This window comes from Glycine max, chromosome 3, assembly GCF_000004515.6.
Source record: "Glycine max cultivar Williams 82 chromosome 3, Glycine_max_v4.0, whole genome shotgun sequence".
Taxonomy (NCBI): domain Eukaryota; kingdom Viridiplantae; phylum Streptophyta; class Magnoliopsida; order Fabales; family Fabaceae; genus Glycine; species Glycine max.
In genome coordinates, this window is record NC_016090.4 from 33,741,636 (window position 1) to 33,755,238 (window position 13,603).

Consider the following 13,603-nt stretch of genomic DNA (forward strand, 5'->3'; position numbering starts at 1 on the left):
ACTTTTTTATTTTTCTTTTAAGAATAAGGTTATTACTATCATATTCTTTTAACATATATGTACGTACATGGTACACGTCATTTCAACGTTTTCTATATGTTGAAATTCACATTCATTAAAGCTACTAGTTTAAGAGAAAGAGATCAATAACTTCTCCCTCCCCCACCCGCCACCCTTTTTATCCATTTTTGTAAAGATTATATATATATATATATATATATATATATATATATATATATATATATATATATATATATATATATAATGTCTTTATAAAAATATATTACTTTTATTTTTTTCTCATTTCTCTTATATAAAACAACTTAAAAATTTTCTCATTTTCTCACCACTTTATTTCTACCCATATTTCTTGCTATTAATTTTCACTCTTTCCATTTTATTTGTCAAACCAAACAAATTGATGCTAGCATTTTTTTTTAAAAATTGGATATCCCTCGGTAAAAAGTTAAAGATTAATTCATTTAATTCATTGAAGCATATAGATCCATTTAAAGAATTGACATATCTGAACACATCTTTTTCTATAGTACAAGCAATCGAACCTCTAATTACATATTTAAAAGACAATATTATTTACCAATCTCATCATACCATATTGATATTTTAATATGCAAATCATGGAATAAACATTTAAAGTTCAAAATGAGTAAATTGTCTATATACACAGCGAATTAGTATGTAAATCATACCAATAAATATTTATACTATGAAAATATAAAACTTTTAAAAAATACTAATAGTTAATTAAAAAGTTTATTTAATTTTTATTTTATATGTAGGTTATATTTAAATATATATTTTTACTACAAGTTGACTATGTAAAATTAAACATAGCCCCAAGTTGTGTATATATATATATATATATATATATATATATATATATATATATATATATATATATATATATATGTAAAATTAATCATAGCCCCAAGTTGTGTGTGTATATATATATATATATATATATATATATATATATATATATATATATATATATATATATATTGGTCTATTGCCTATCACCGTTCAGTCTTCAAGAGCGGAACTAAAGCCCCAAGGAGAAATTGCACAAAAACTGTATTAAGGCTGAAACGTCAGACCTTAACAAAGACATAGCAAAAGCATGAGGAAAAATAAATGATACAATCCACGATCTATAGAAAGACCATGTTTAGTAAAACTATATGCAGGAACGTTGCATTCCCTATGAATATGAATATGCTTGGAAGGGACCATCAGAACGTTACCAATACACTCCTGATTTGCATGCACAATTTGATGCTCCGTATTCTGATTATTGCACCCTTTTTTAATCAATTCAATACCAATTTTAGAGTCAGATTGCACTTCAATAACATATATTGCTTTTCATCGTATTTTTGTTTTGGTACTTAATTTTGACCAATCCCATCACTTGTTACGGTTAGAAAAAAATTGATTTGGGTAGATATAATCATCTTTCCTCTAAAAAAAGAGATATAATCATCTTCAGAAAAAAAATTAGATATTACCATTGCGTGCTTTGTTTTAATTATAATTACATGGAGTACTTGATGTGCATGATTTGAGAAAATTCGAAATATAAACTTCAAATGTATAAACAAATAAAAGAAAATAAATAGCACCAATATACAAGTGCTTTCTTATTCCTCATTGAAAGAAAATGAAACCTTGAAATGCTTAATTGCGATACTAGACTCTAAATATTCAAATTGACAATGCTTGAAGAATAACCAACGAATGCCATTTATTCATTATGGCGAGTTCTTAACATATTGATGATAATATTAAGAAATTCCTAACTTTTTTAGTGTATGCATATTGGGGGCAAAAAAAGGTCGAGGTCCTTTTGAAGAGATTGTGCAAGAATTATAAGAGACCCACATCGCCACACTATTTAATTAATAAAAGTTAATAAATATTTTAATATTATTAATTAAAATTTGTGACAAAAAATGAAACTAAATTTCGATTATATAACAGCCACTACTATAATTTTTAATAATATTTTTTATCTAACACTTATTAGAAATGTTGCTAAAGGATTTTTGTAACATTTAAAAAATATTATTAAATATGAATAAATGTTATTAATATATTTTCACCATCACCACTACAAAATTTATTTTTAATATCGTTAGAATAATATTGATTTTATAGAAAACCGATGTAAATAAAAACTTGGTAGCATAATTATGAATAACGTAACTTTGTTAACATCGGTTCTTCGAAAAATCAATATTAACGTGAGTTGGTTAATATTGGTTTATCAGAAACCGATGTTAATGTGAGTTGGTTAACATATGTTTTTGCAAAAATTGATGTTAACCAACTCACGTTAATATCGAATTTTTTGAAAAACTGACGTTGTATTGTCCTATTTATAATATTTTCCTCGCTTTTGGCAGTTCACTCGTCTCCCTCACAAACCCTTTGTCACTCTCACTCTCACTCTCGTAGTGCTGAAACCACTGTCATCACTGTCGCTTACGGTGAAACCACTGTCATCTCGTTCACGGTGTCGTTACTGTCATCTAGGTCTCGGTTAGTCTCGCTCATAGTGAAAGCACTCTCAGTGTTAGTCTCGCTCTTGGTCTCACTCTCAATCACGGTCTAGGTGTCATTGTCACTCTCACTCTCACGGTATGTTTTTCTCTCAAAGCTTTTTTTGACAGTGAAATCATGGTTTTGATTCTGGTTTTGCAGATTTATTGGTGCTTTGGTTGTTTTCGACAGTGTAGGATTTTTATTGGTGTTTTGGTTGTTTTCGACAAAGTAGGTCTTCCAAAGTACCCAAGTCATACTACAAAACAAATAATGTAGGCCTTTTTTTGATAGTTAAATCAGTGAAATTTTACTTAAGAATTTCCAATGAAAATCATTGTCTTGTTTTGCAAATTTATTGGTGTTTTGGTTGTTTGCATGATTCTGGTTTTGGTTGTTTTTGATAGTGTAAGTCTCATTATTGTTTGTTTGCATGGTTTTGGTTCCTCTAATATCATATTGTTATGTCAAATCTATCATATTATATTAGTTGCATGGAATAAGATCCTAGATAAGTATGATGCATAGTTAGTTTGTGCATGAATTAGTTAGTGGATTTAGATGGTTTGACAAAATGTACTTAATGGCATGTTTATATTGTAAATAAACTTTAGAAACGATGGATGAAGATCAATAGAAATGGAAGGAAATGACTAACATAATGATGAAGATTAACAAAAAAAGAAGAGGAAATGTTCAACATTGTTTATGTTATGAATCAGATTATAAATTTCAAGACTATTCTCAAATAAACATGACATGATATAACACATTTGCTTATATTACTTTGCTTGTTAAACGCAGCCTTATGGTGAAGTCAGTAGGTCATTTGCAGAAAGATAGAAGGATGAACTAGAGCATACTTGGCATTTGCTACACTCTAGTGGCAACATGCACTCTATTACATATAATCAAGATCTAGTGAGCCCAACTCTACTAGCTGGATGGACATAACTCGGAGTTTTATGAGCTCACTGAAAATTATCAGGTGACCTTGACCCGCTTTGAACAAAGTGTTTTTCTCCTCACCATCTTCAAAAGTAGCTCTGAACCAAAAGCTTACCCTAAATGACACTCCTTGTACCACCAAGTTTCTAACTCGGTCACTTTTAAAGTCCTACTGATTGAGTACAAAATGACTTACAGTAATTTGGTGAGTAATTAAGCACTCATCTGTATGTCAAATTTTAAAATCATATACATATCTAATATGAATTTCATGTTAATTTCAGGTTGTGTCGAGTACCATGTACTCATTTATGAAAGTTGTAGGATTCACCCATTTGAACTTGGAAGGGACTATGGAGTGTAGAATAGTTTATAATCATTGGAGGAAGACTGCAAAAATTGGAAATGAATGGAGGAATTTTACACCATCACTGAATTTGCAAGCTAGAACTCAAATATAATTTGAGTTCCTAGATGCAACTTTTAACTTTGTTTTATTTTGGATTTGTTTGTAATTAAAGTACATTACTACTCTACTATTATCAATCTGTAAATTTTTGTTTATAAGTCTTTGTGATATATTTTGTGAGAAATATTGGAACATCCTGAACACATTTGTGATATATTTTGTTTATAAATGTTTATAACTACTCTCGATGCATGATCTACTTTGTTTATAACTTTTGGTGCATGACTTATTTTATGTGTTTTTTTTACAACTTTAAATGATAACTTGTGATATGAATAATTGCAGGTTGGTAATTAGAACAAAAATGCGATATTAAAAAAAAATTCAAAAACATCGGTTTTTAGAAAAATCGATGTTGTTGTTTACTGACAACATCATTGATTTTTATAAAAACCAATGTTTTTTTTAAAACAATATCGGTTTTTAAACAACTGGTGTTAACATTGACACTTTAACATCGGTAGTTTCAACATCGGTTAATAATCAATGTTAAAAGTCATTAATAACCGATGTAAAAACTTATTTTCTAGTAGTGAATATTTTATTAATGTGATATTTTAGGGATCTTAATAAAATACCAATAATCACCGGAAACACACTACGTTAGATTATCAAAAGGGGTTGTGAAAAATACTTAGATCCATGATAAGCAATGAAATTGATGAGTCTGGGGAACTATTGGTTTTGGGTTCTTCCTCAACCAAATCACCATTTTTCTTTTGCGTTCTTAGATTTCTTGTCAGATGGACAGAAAAGAATACAATTTCTGATTTGGTGTCTTGGGAACCACAACATTGCTTTAAGTTTTAACCCGTTAGAGTTCTCATTATTTTCTAACGGGCCAAACTGATTTATGCTTATCAAGCCCATATTAATTTTTGGTGATAATCGAATAGGCTTACCAAATTAGATCATTTTTATTGAACTCATAAATATAAATAACTAATATAAATAATAAATATAATATGTAGCCCTCACAAATTAATTAATTAGGAATTACAAAATTCCTAACAATTAAATGTTGTGTATAGTTCAAAAAATATTGATAAAAGTCATATGTGAATAGTAATGAACTTGTTAAGAAAACCTCTTAATTATAAAAATATTAACTAATTAATCTTATAAATGATGAAAATAATGATAATAATTAACGATAGTTATTATTTTTTGAAGATTAGATTATTTTGTTTTTTTGGGTACAGATTTTTTGTTTTTGTTTTAACAATTAGGCTAAAAATATTTCAAAGTTGAGTTTAAACACTAATATTAATCCATTTTACACGGAACATATCTTATTTTAATATTTTTATTTAACATAACTTCAAAACTCGAACCACCTGAAGAATTAAATACGTTTGTGTCGGTATAAATAGCGTGAATAGCATTATTAAAGCTTGTAATTGAAAAACGAAAACAAAGACTACCTATCAAAGCAATTGAGCATCTTTTGTAATTAATATAGAAACAGAAAAATGTGGGAGTTTGGTGATGGCATCACAAAGTATATGATTCTTCAGATTTGGTATAGTATATGATTGATTAGATACGTATATGGGCCAAAGGGAATAATTAGATCATTGATTCTTCATATGTTATCTATAAGTGTGCAAGCGAAAGGACAAATAGTTGGCTTTGCATTACACTAAAAGAGGGAAGCATTACATTATTTTTAATGTATTTTTTTAAATATATTTTAATTTCACTATTTACTGAGATATATTAAGATTAATGAAATCATTGTATAATATATTTATAAATAAAACGTTTGATTTATTAATTTATGAATCTTAATAAATTTTAAATAATAATAAAGGATAAAATATGCTTTTCTATTCAAAAAGTTAAAAATACAGTTTTCCTCCTGGAAAATTTGTAATACATTTTTCATATTAGTAAAATTAAAATTTGTCTTATGTTTGTCCTAAGAAAGATTTGATTGGATCCAAATCTACAATTATAATTTTTTACATTTATTATATATATATATATATATATATATATATATATATATATATATATATATATATATATATATATATATATATATATAAAAGATGTAAACTTAATATTTTTTACATTGCTAATATATAATCAATATAAAAAGTTTGATTATTTTTTTGGTTCGAATCAAGTCGATCCGTGAGGGATTAGATTAGCTTGAATTATATTTATATTATTTGTTTTTTTAAGTGATAAAATAAAAAAATGATAAATTCAATAATACATGCAGTATTTATATTTATTTTAATTAAGATTAATATTCTGTGTGTATTAAGTTTTATTTTTAATATTTAGCACTTCTTTATTATTATAATTAAGACACTTTATTTTATTTTTATCATTACATATTATATATTGTTATTTTATAGTGTAAATGATAACTTATACTGTATTTTTATTTTAGTTTATAACGATTAAGAGATAGTTTATTAAATTGATATATAAAAGTTAATTTATTATGATAATTTTAAAATTTATATTTAACAAGGTTAGTGGTGCCTATGGGTTTGCCAATTTAACCCACCACCCACCAAAGACCTTTGGGACAGGCTAGCAAAATTTTAACATTCCATTAAATTGGTTTGACTCAGCTCAAGCCAAAAATGGGTTAGCTTACCATTGAGAAAAGATAGATTAGTAGGTGTGGGATTTATTCTAAACTAATTAATAAGAGATTTCAAATTTAAATCCTAAATATATAATTATATTAAATACTTTTAAAAAAATACATGTTACCCATACTAATTATATTCATCTCAAAAATAATTATCTTCAATACAAAATACATGTAATTTATAAAAATGATTTTTTTAACCTGTGTAACTTTACACTTGTTAAGACTTATTAATTATTCACTTACGACTAAATTTGATTTATTGATTAATTATGAGTTCTTGAATAAAACCATTATTTCTGTGTCTTATTTATTTTATAAACTTACAAACTTAGTAATAATATAGAGAGAGATTAAGACCCACAAAACAAAACATTAGAAAACTCAACCTAAACAAAAAGCTCTATATGGTTTTTTATAAAGCTAAAACAATGCACGGTTGAATCAGTAAAAAATTTTATGCATATTAACATTTTTTATACATGGTTGAAGCAGTAAATAAAGTTTATTAATATAATATCATAATTAAGGAGAAAAATTAAACGAATTCTTGAACTGCTTCACGACTTTAATAAAGAATTAAAAAAATGAAAATTAAATCTCTATGTATATTTCTTTTATTTTTTTTTAGAAGCAACTTACTATGAATTAATTATTTTTAAAACTATACTCCATTTTTATTTCCCGACATGCAGTAAAATACAACAATTAATTATCATCTTTTAGTGGAAAGAGAGAGATTATAAATAAGCGAACCTATAAAATAAATAAGAGAGAAATAATGATTTTTTTCCTGACACATAATCAATGAACTAATCAAAGTTAGTTGTAAGTGAATAATTAATGCGCCTTAACCACTGCAAAGGTTAGAAAAATTCTTATAAAAAAAAATGGGTTAACTTGTGATGAACCAACCTGAATGAGTTGGGTCGGGTTGACCTAAATTTACAATTCTAATTGATGGGTGTACAATTTGCGTTTAATAAGTATAATTGAGTTACATTTTCAATAAATCACAATTAAATTAGTTTTAACACATTTCCTTTAGGTTTAGACAACAAAGCTAAGGGAAGATGTTTTAGAGCCCAACTGTACTTTGAAAAAAATACTATTTTTTAAGAAAGATATTAGTAAGAAGAAAAGGGATCAAATCTAAAGTACAATGACAAAAGGGCTAAATTAATAAAAGATAATTTATCCGTAGAGGCTTCTTCAGCTCTCGTTAGAATTGTATGGGAGTCATCCTCGAAGTGACTTCCCAAATTACCATATATACCAGGGAGTTCTACCATTGTGGAGCCTAATGGTTAAACAAGTACTCTGATTAGTTTTCATTGAGTTAAACAATTGTAATTTGCGTTAAATAAGTATACTTGAGTTTCATTTTCAATAAATCACAACTAAATTAGTTTAACACATTTCCTTTAGGGTTGGATAATAGTGTTAAGGGATAGTGTTTTTAGTGCCCAACTGTACTTAGAAAATTATTATTTTTGAAGAAAGATATTAGTAAGAAAAAAAGGGTCATACCTCTAGTACAATGACAAAGGGCTAAATTAAGATATAAAAAAAGTATACTAACGATTTACTGTTAGATTTGTTTCTATGTATATTAGTGTAGTTTTTATTTAATAAAAATTGAACTACCAATTAAATTTTATAAATATACATTGATACTTTGATATTATAATAATGGTTAAACTATTTATTTGGTATTTACAGTTCTCTCTACTTTTAAGTTATAGTCCCTATAGCAGTAAAAAAACAGTTATAGTCCCTATAAAAAAATAATTTCCTCCATCTTAAAATAATAGTCATCGTAGAATATTTTACAGACAAAAGAATAATAAATAAATAAGAAAGAATAATACTTTTATAAAATTAATCTTATATCATTATTATTTTTTTATATATATTTTATTATACACTATTAATATTATAAGAAATATAAATAAAAAAGTAATTTATGTTACATTGAAAAATTAAAATAATAATTAGTTTAGGATAGAGTTTTAATTATACCGATTTTTTACCGACATAATTTTTTTGCAATGATTTTACAACGCTTGAAAATGTTCTTTGGTATTAACAATATCGGCCAAAATTATACTTTTATACATGTGTAGGAACTATAACTTAAAATAACAACTATTGAGACTAAATAAATAATGTAGCCTATAATATTATATGTTAATATAAAGATTAATTAATATATTCTATTAATATAAGATCTCGTACCTATTGTGTCTATATTATCAGTTTAATTTTCAATAATTGAAAACAACACTAAGAAATACTATTTATATACTCAACTTGATTTTTTTCAGAATACGTACAAAACAATACTAGTTGTGAACAATGTCAACCAACCAAAGTGGTTGATTTAGTTTATTTTAAAGAAATAATTAATTATTCTATTAATTTCTTAAAATTTTAATATATATATAAAATCATTTTCATAAATTAAAATGACCCAAGCAGAGATTTCTTTTTAGACGACTAACTTGTTGGTATATAATGTCCACAGGAAGAGAATCTCCATAAGGGAATGGAATATATATATACCTACCAACATAGGACTTTAGTGATGGGTGGGGGCAGGGGCAATAGTAACAAAGTTTGGGAGTCCAGACGCAATGTATTTGATGTTTGTAGCGACTCATTTGGTTAAAACATTTTTAGCAATTATCATCACATTTTTAGAGGAAAGTGTAGAAAAAAGAACATTGACAGTAAAGTTAGATCAAATTCTTTTAAGTGACTATAAATAAAAATCTTTGACAAAATAAAGAAATCAACTGATAAAAGTATATAAAAAAAAGCAGTCTTATCTTAGGAGGTGATATATTGAGCTCCTAGAATAGTAAAATTAGAAAAAAATTCAAGTTTCACGTTGATTAGGGATAGTCTCAATATAAAATTTATAAGGTGAAGACAATCCTCATCCTATGAGATAACTTTTAGGATTGAGTTAGATCCAAACTTTTTTTTTTGGTATCAGAACTTATCCTAAATCCATTCAAAAGGATTATGCACCAAGCCCAAAAAATGTCTGGACGGGAGGGAGTGAATTAGAGAGTATTATTTATTATAAGATTTCTTTTAACAACTTTTTCTATTGTCTTTCTTATTCTCTCTTTATCCATTTTATTAAGTTTAAAAAATATGTAATCCAATGACTTTCCTTTGTAAGTGTGTGCAAATCACTTTAATCAAAATTTTGTCATCTTTTTTTTTTTCAATAGGAATAATACTATTATCTCAATTTTTATCATATCCTTTCTTATGCGGTTACAAAACCATTATAGCATTATAGTATTTGCTTCTCCCATTTTTTTCCCTCTTGTCATCCATATTTAAATCCCAGCATTCACTATCATAAAGTATATTTAGTTGTATAACAGCACAATAAAACTCCCCTTGAGCATGGCATGGATAGATACTTTGCAATTACAAGTAACATCATTTATGTTAATTTTTCTCTGGTTTAACACAACCAAACTTGTGTCCTACGTGCAACTTTTTCATTATTTTCTCTGGAATATTGATCTTGGATACTTAACTTAATAGAAACTTATATATGACATTTTTTTTACCTACAAGCCATTTGTATGATTTCTTGTTAAAATTACAAGAACATACTCTACCTTACTCTTATCCTCAAGTAAATGTTTATTGACAAATCATTGGTTTGAATGTTATCAAATTTAATTTTTTTAAATAAGATTTTGGGTTTAAAACTTATAAATAAATAAAAAAAGTGATTCTAAACAGAGATTCTATTAAAAATGATTAATCAGATCTCTTGATGAATATTAATTATTGATAAACCAATGAATAAATACTTGGTACTGATAATATATTATTATTAAAAAATACTCAAGTGAATATTTTTTTAATCCATACTTTTGTCTTCAAAACTTAAGTTTAGAGTTACACATCATATCTTGATCCTTCAATGAAAATTATCATTTTCAAAATCAAATATTTAGATATAATTTTTTTTTATCTCTCATAAGTACATCAACGATTTGAGTAAGTAATAACTAAAGTTGAGCCCTAATGTAAAGCTATCAAATTTATGTCATTTGAATATGCTTTCAAGTACTATTTCAGTTTGCAAGATAAAAAAAAAAGTAAATTAAGAAAAAACAGGAAACTTGTGAAAAGTAATATTCACACATTTTATAAGTTAAGAGTCAACAAATAAAAAATCTTATTTAGAGGGATAAAATGAATAGACTTTTTTCTTATATAAAGTTTGTAGTGACAATGTCTCAAAATAAGACAGATACATTCCAATTATGTTGACACCCTTCACCTAAAGATCACGAATAAATACACAGAGTGAATTGTATAATTTTATTTCTTTTTTATAGTTTTTACTAACTTAATTTTGTAAAAAGAATAATCAGAATATAGATATCTTTAAAATATCCAAGCTAGGTAATATAGTTAATCAATGATAAAAGAAAGGATGAGGTAGAGTATAATTCGTTCCATTTTCAGTGGACACATTAATTTTTTTTATTATGTGTTCATATAAACTTAATTTATTCTTGAAATACTATTTAATCAAATATTCTTTATATATATATATATATATATATATATATATTTATTTATTTATTTATATTTCCAAACAATAAACCAAGCATCCCTCAACGCGCAAAAGAGCTCTTAACAAAAATAGTATATGTGTCTTTTTTACCTTTTTATTAATTGAAGGGAGAATCGATCTTTATGCAAGAATCTTCACCCTAAATGTTTCACCTTTGTTAGTGTCACCTTATGCATTTCTCATAGTATACAAAATCTAGTGAAAATCCTCACTAATTGACTTTTCCACTCACCATACCTTTATTCATTATTTTGTCAAGGAAAACAACTCACAAAGTTTGTCGCTATAAAATTTTATTGGTTAAACTTTGATAATTACATTTCTACTATTATAAAGATTTCATAGTAATTTGTAAATTGTAAAATCTACTTTACATATACTTTACAAGTTGTTAGCTCTCTACCCACTGTACATGTTACTAGAGCTAACAGTCAATTTCTCAATTTCTTCAATATTTTTAGTAGGCTTAATTAAATATCTTTTTTTTACACTCCAATTTTGGTCATTTTAATTCTTGAAACATATGCCAAAGTGAACGATAGTTGACGCGATAAAGTAACATTTAGCTTGTCGCCTCATCTTTTAACGAAGTTTCTCTAACTACATAGACTAAAAATTATCAAAATAATGGAATATTGAGTGTACAATACCATTTTCAAAGAAAAAAAATGATGAAAGTGTGACATTTTACTTTCCATTTTTATCTCTTTTACACCCTCAATCCATGTCTCCCCAACCTTCAGAGTCGATATTTGATTATTTGGTTTTGTCCTAATGCAGTTAGTGTGGATTTCACACTGGAACTATGTGACATTTTTACATATAATTGGCATAACAATTACCAAATGAGAAAATTTTAAGATTCAACTAAACTATTCATGCATCTTCACCTGATAATTTAATTGATTAGCTTTAAGGATAGTTGGTTCATGATAATGCATAATTTCTCTTATCTTTGTCTTGCATGATGTAGAGTTTAATTTTTGTATATTCCATCTTTTGACACGAGAGAGAGCAAAGAACACAAGACAATATTGATGACTTGATTCTTTTCCTTTTTGTTTAAAATTCATATGATTGATTCTTTGAAGATGTATTTCTTTTGCTACAATAAAGATTTCTTTTGAATTGAGTGAAAATAAAAGTTGAAAGGTTATAAAGGAAAATTGTAATTTAAAGCAATAAATGAAAATTTTACAAGAATGCGCGCGGTAAAGGAAAATGATAAAATAATTGCATGATAAAGTAAAGTTAATTTTGTATTGATTGTTGTATTTGAAATCAGTACAAGATCGATATATAGGCTAGAAATTCAAATCTTCTACTGAATCACTTTTTTTGTTACTTGCTAACGGCCTAAAATATTGTTGGGAGTCATTCAGCGATTTTACATTGATTAAGCTAATTTTGCCAATTAAATTTGGTGGGTAGCAATTGAAATTTGACTTTACAGTAGTTAAAACTCAACTAATTGGTGTGAATTTTGGTAATTGTGACTTATCCACCTTTTGGTAACTCCTCTTAAAATTTAGGCCCCATCTCCTTTCACAAGTCAATCAACATTTCAAATCAAGAAATTGATAATCACTTTCTAGTTTTAGGGAGAACACTACTATTGGTGAATTTTAATCATTGCTAGTCATTTAAAACCCCAAAAATCATTAAAATATTCTCTTATCTTTAATCTTTATTAAATTAAATTTTTTCATTCAATTAATTTTTTTATGTTGTCAATTAGTCAAATTCTACACCAAAAACCTATTCAGCTAATACTCTAAGCAGTCAAATTGATCTTATCCACATTTAACTAGTCTTTATGTTCAACTAATATTGAAAAATAGTAAACTAGGCATTCAACCAAACTAACTTTATCCTCATTTAGCTAATATTGAAATTAACTGAATTTCACATTAGTCGACAACAATTCTATTGAATTCCAACAACTAAATTTCACCCCTAGTAGCATAATTTTGGAGCCAAAAGTAGCTTTTGTATGTTTTGTACTATATATCAGTTCCAAGAAACTTGTGTTAGATCTATTCATATAATATATGTTTAAGTTTTAATTTTTTTTATGATAAAGTTTGATATTTTTATATTCTAATTTTTCATGATTTAATAATATCAACAAACAAAAGGTAATTAATATCCTCTATGTATTACATTTAATCTTGCTAGCCAGCCAACAAATTTTTAGGAGTTAAGAACTTTTATGCAATGTTATCAGAATTGGTCCAGTCATTAATCCGGTCGAGGTAATGAGTTAGTGATCTAATAGGTGGGCCAGTAATTGATCTGGTTTGATTCGATGTATATTAAAAAATTTAAAATTATATATATATATATATATATATATATATATATATATATATATATATATATATATATA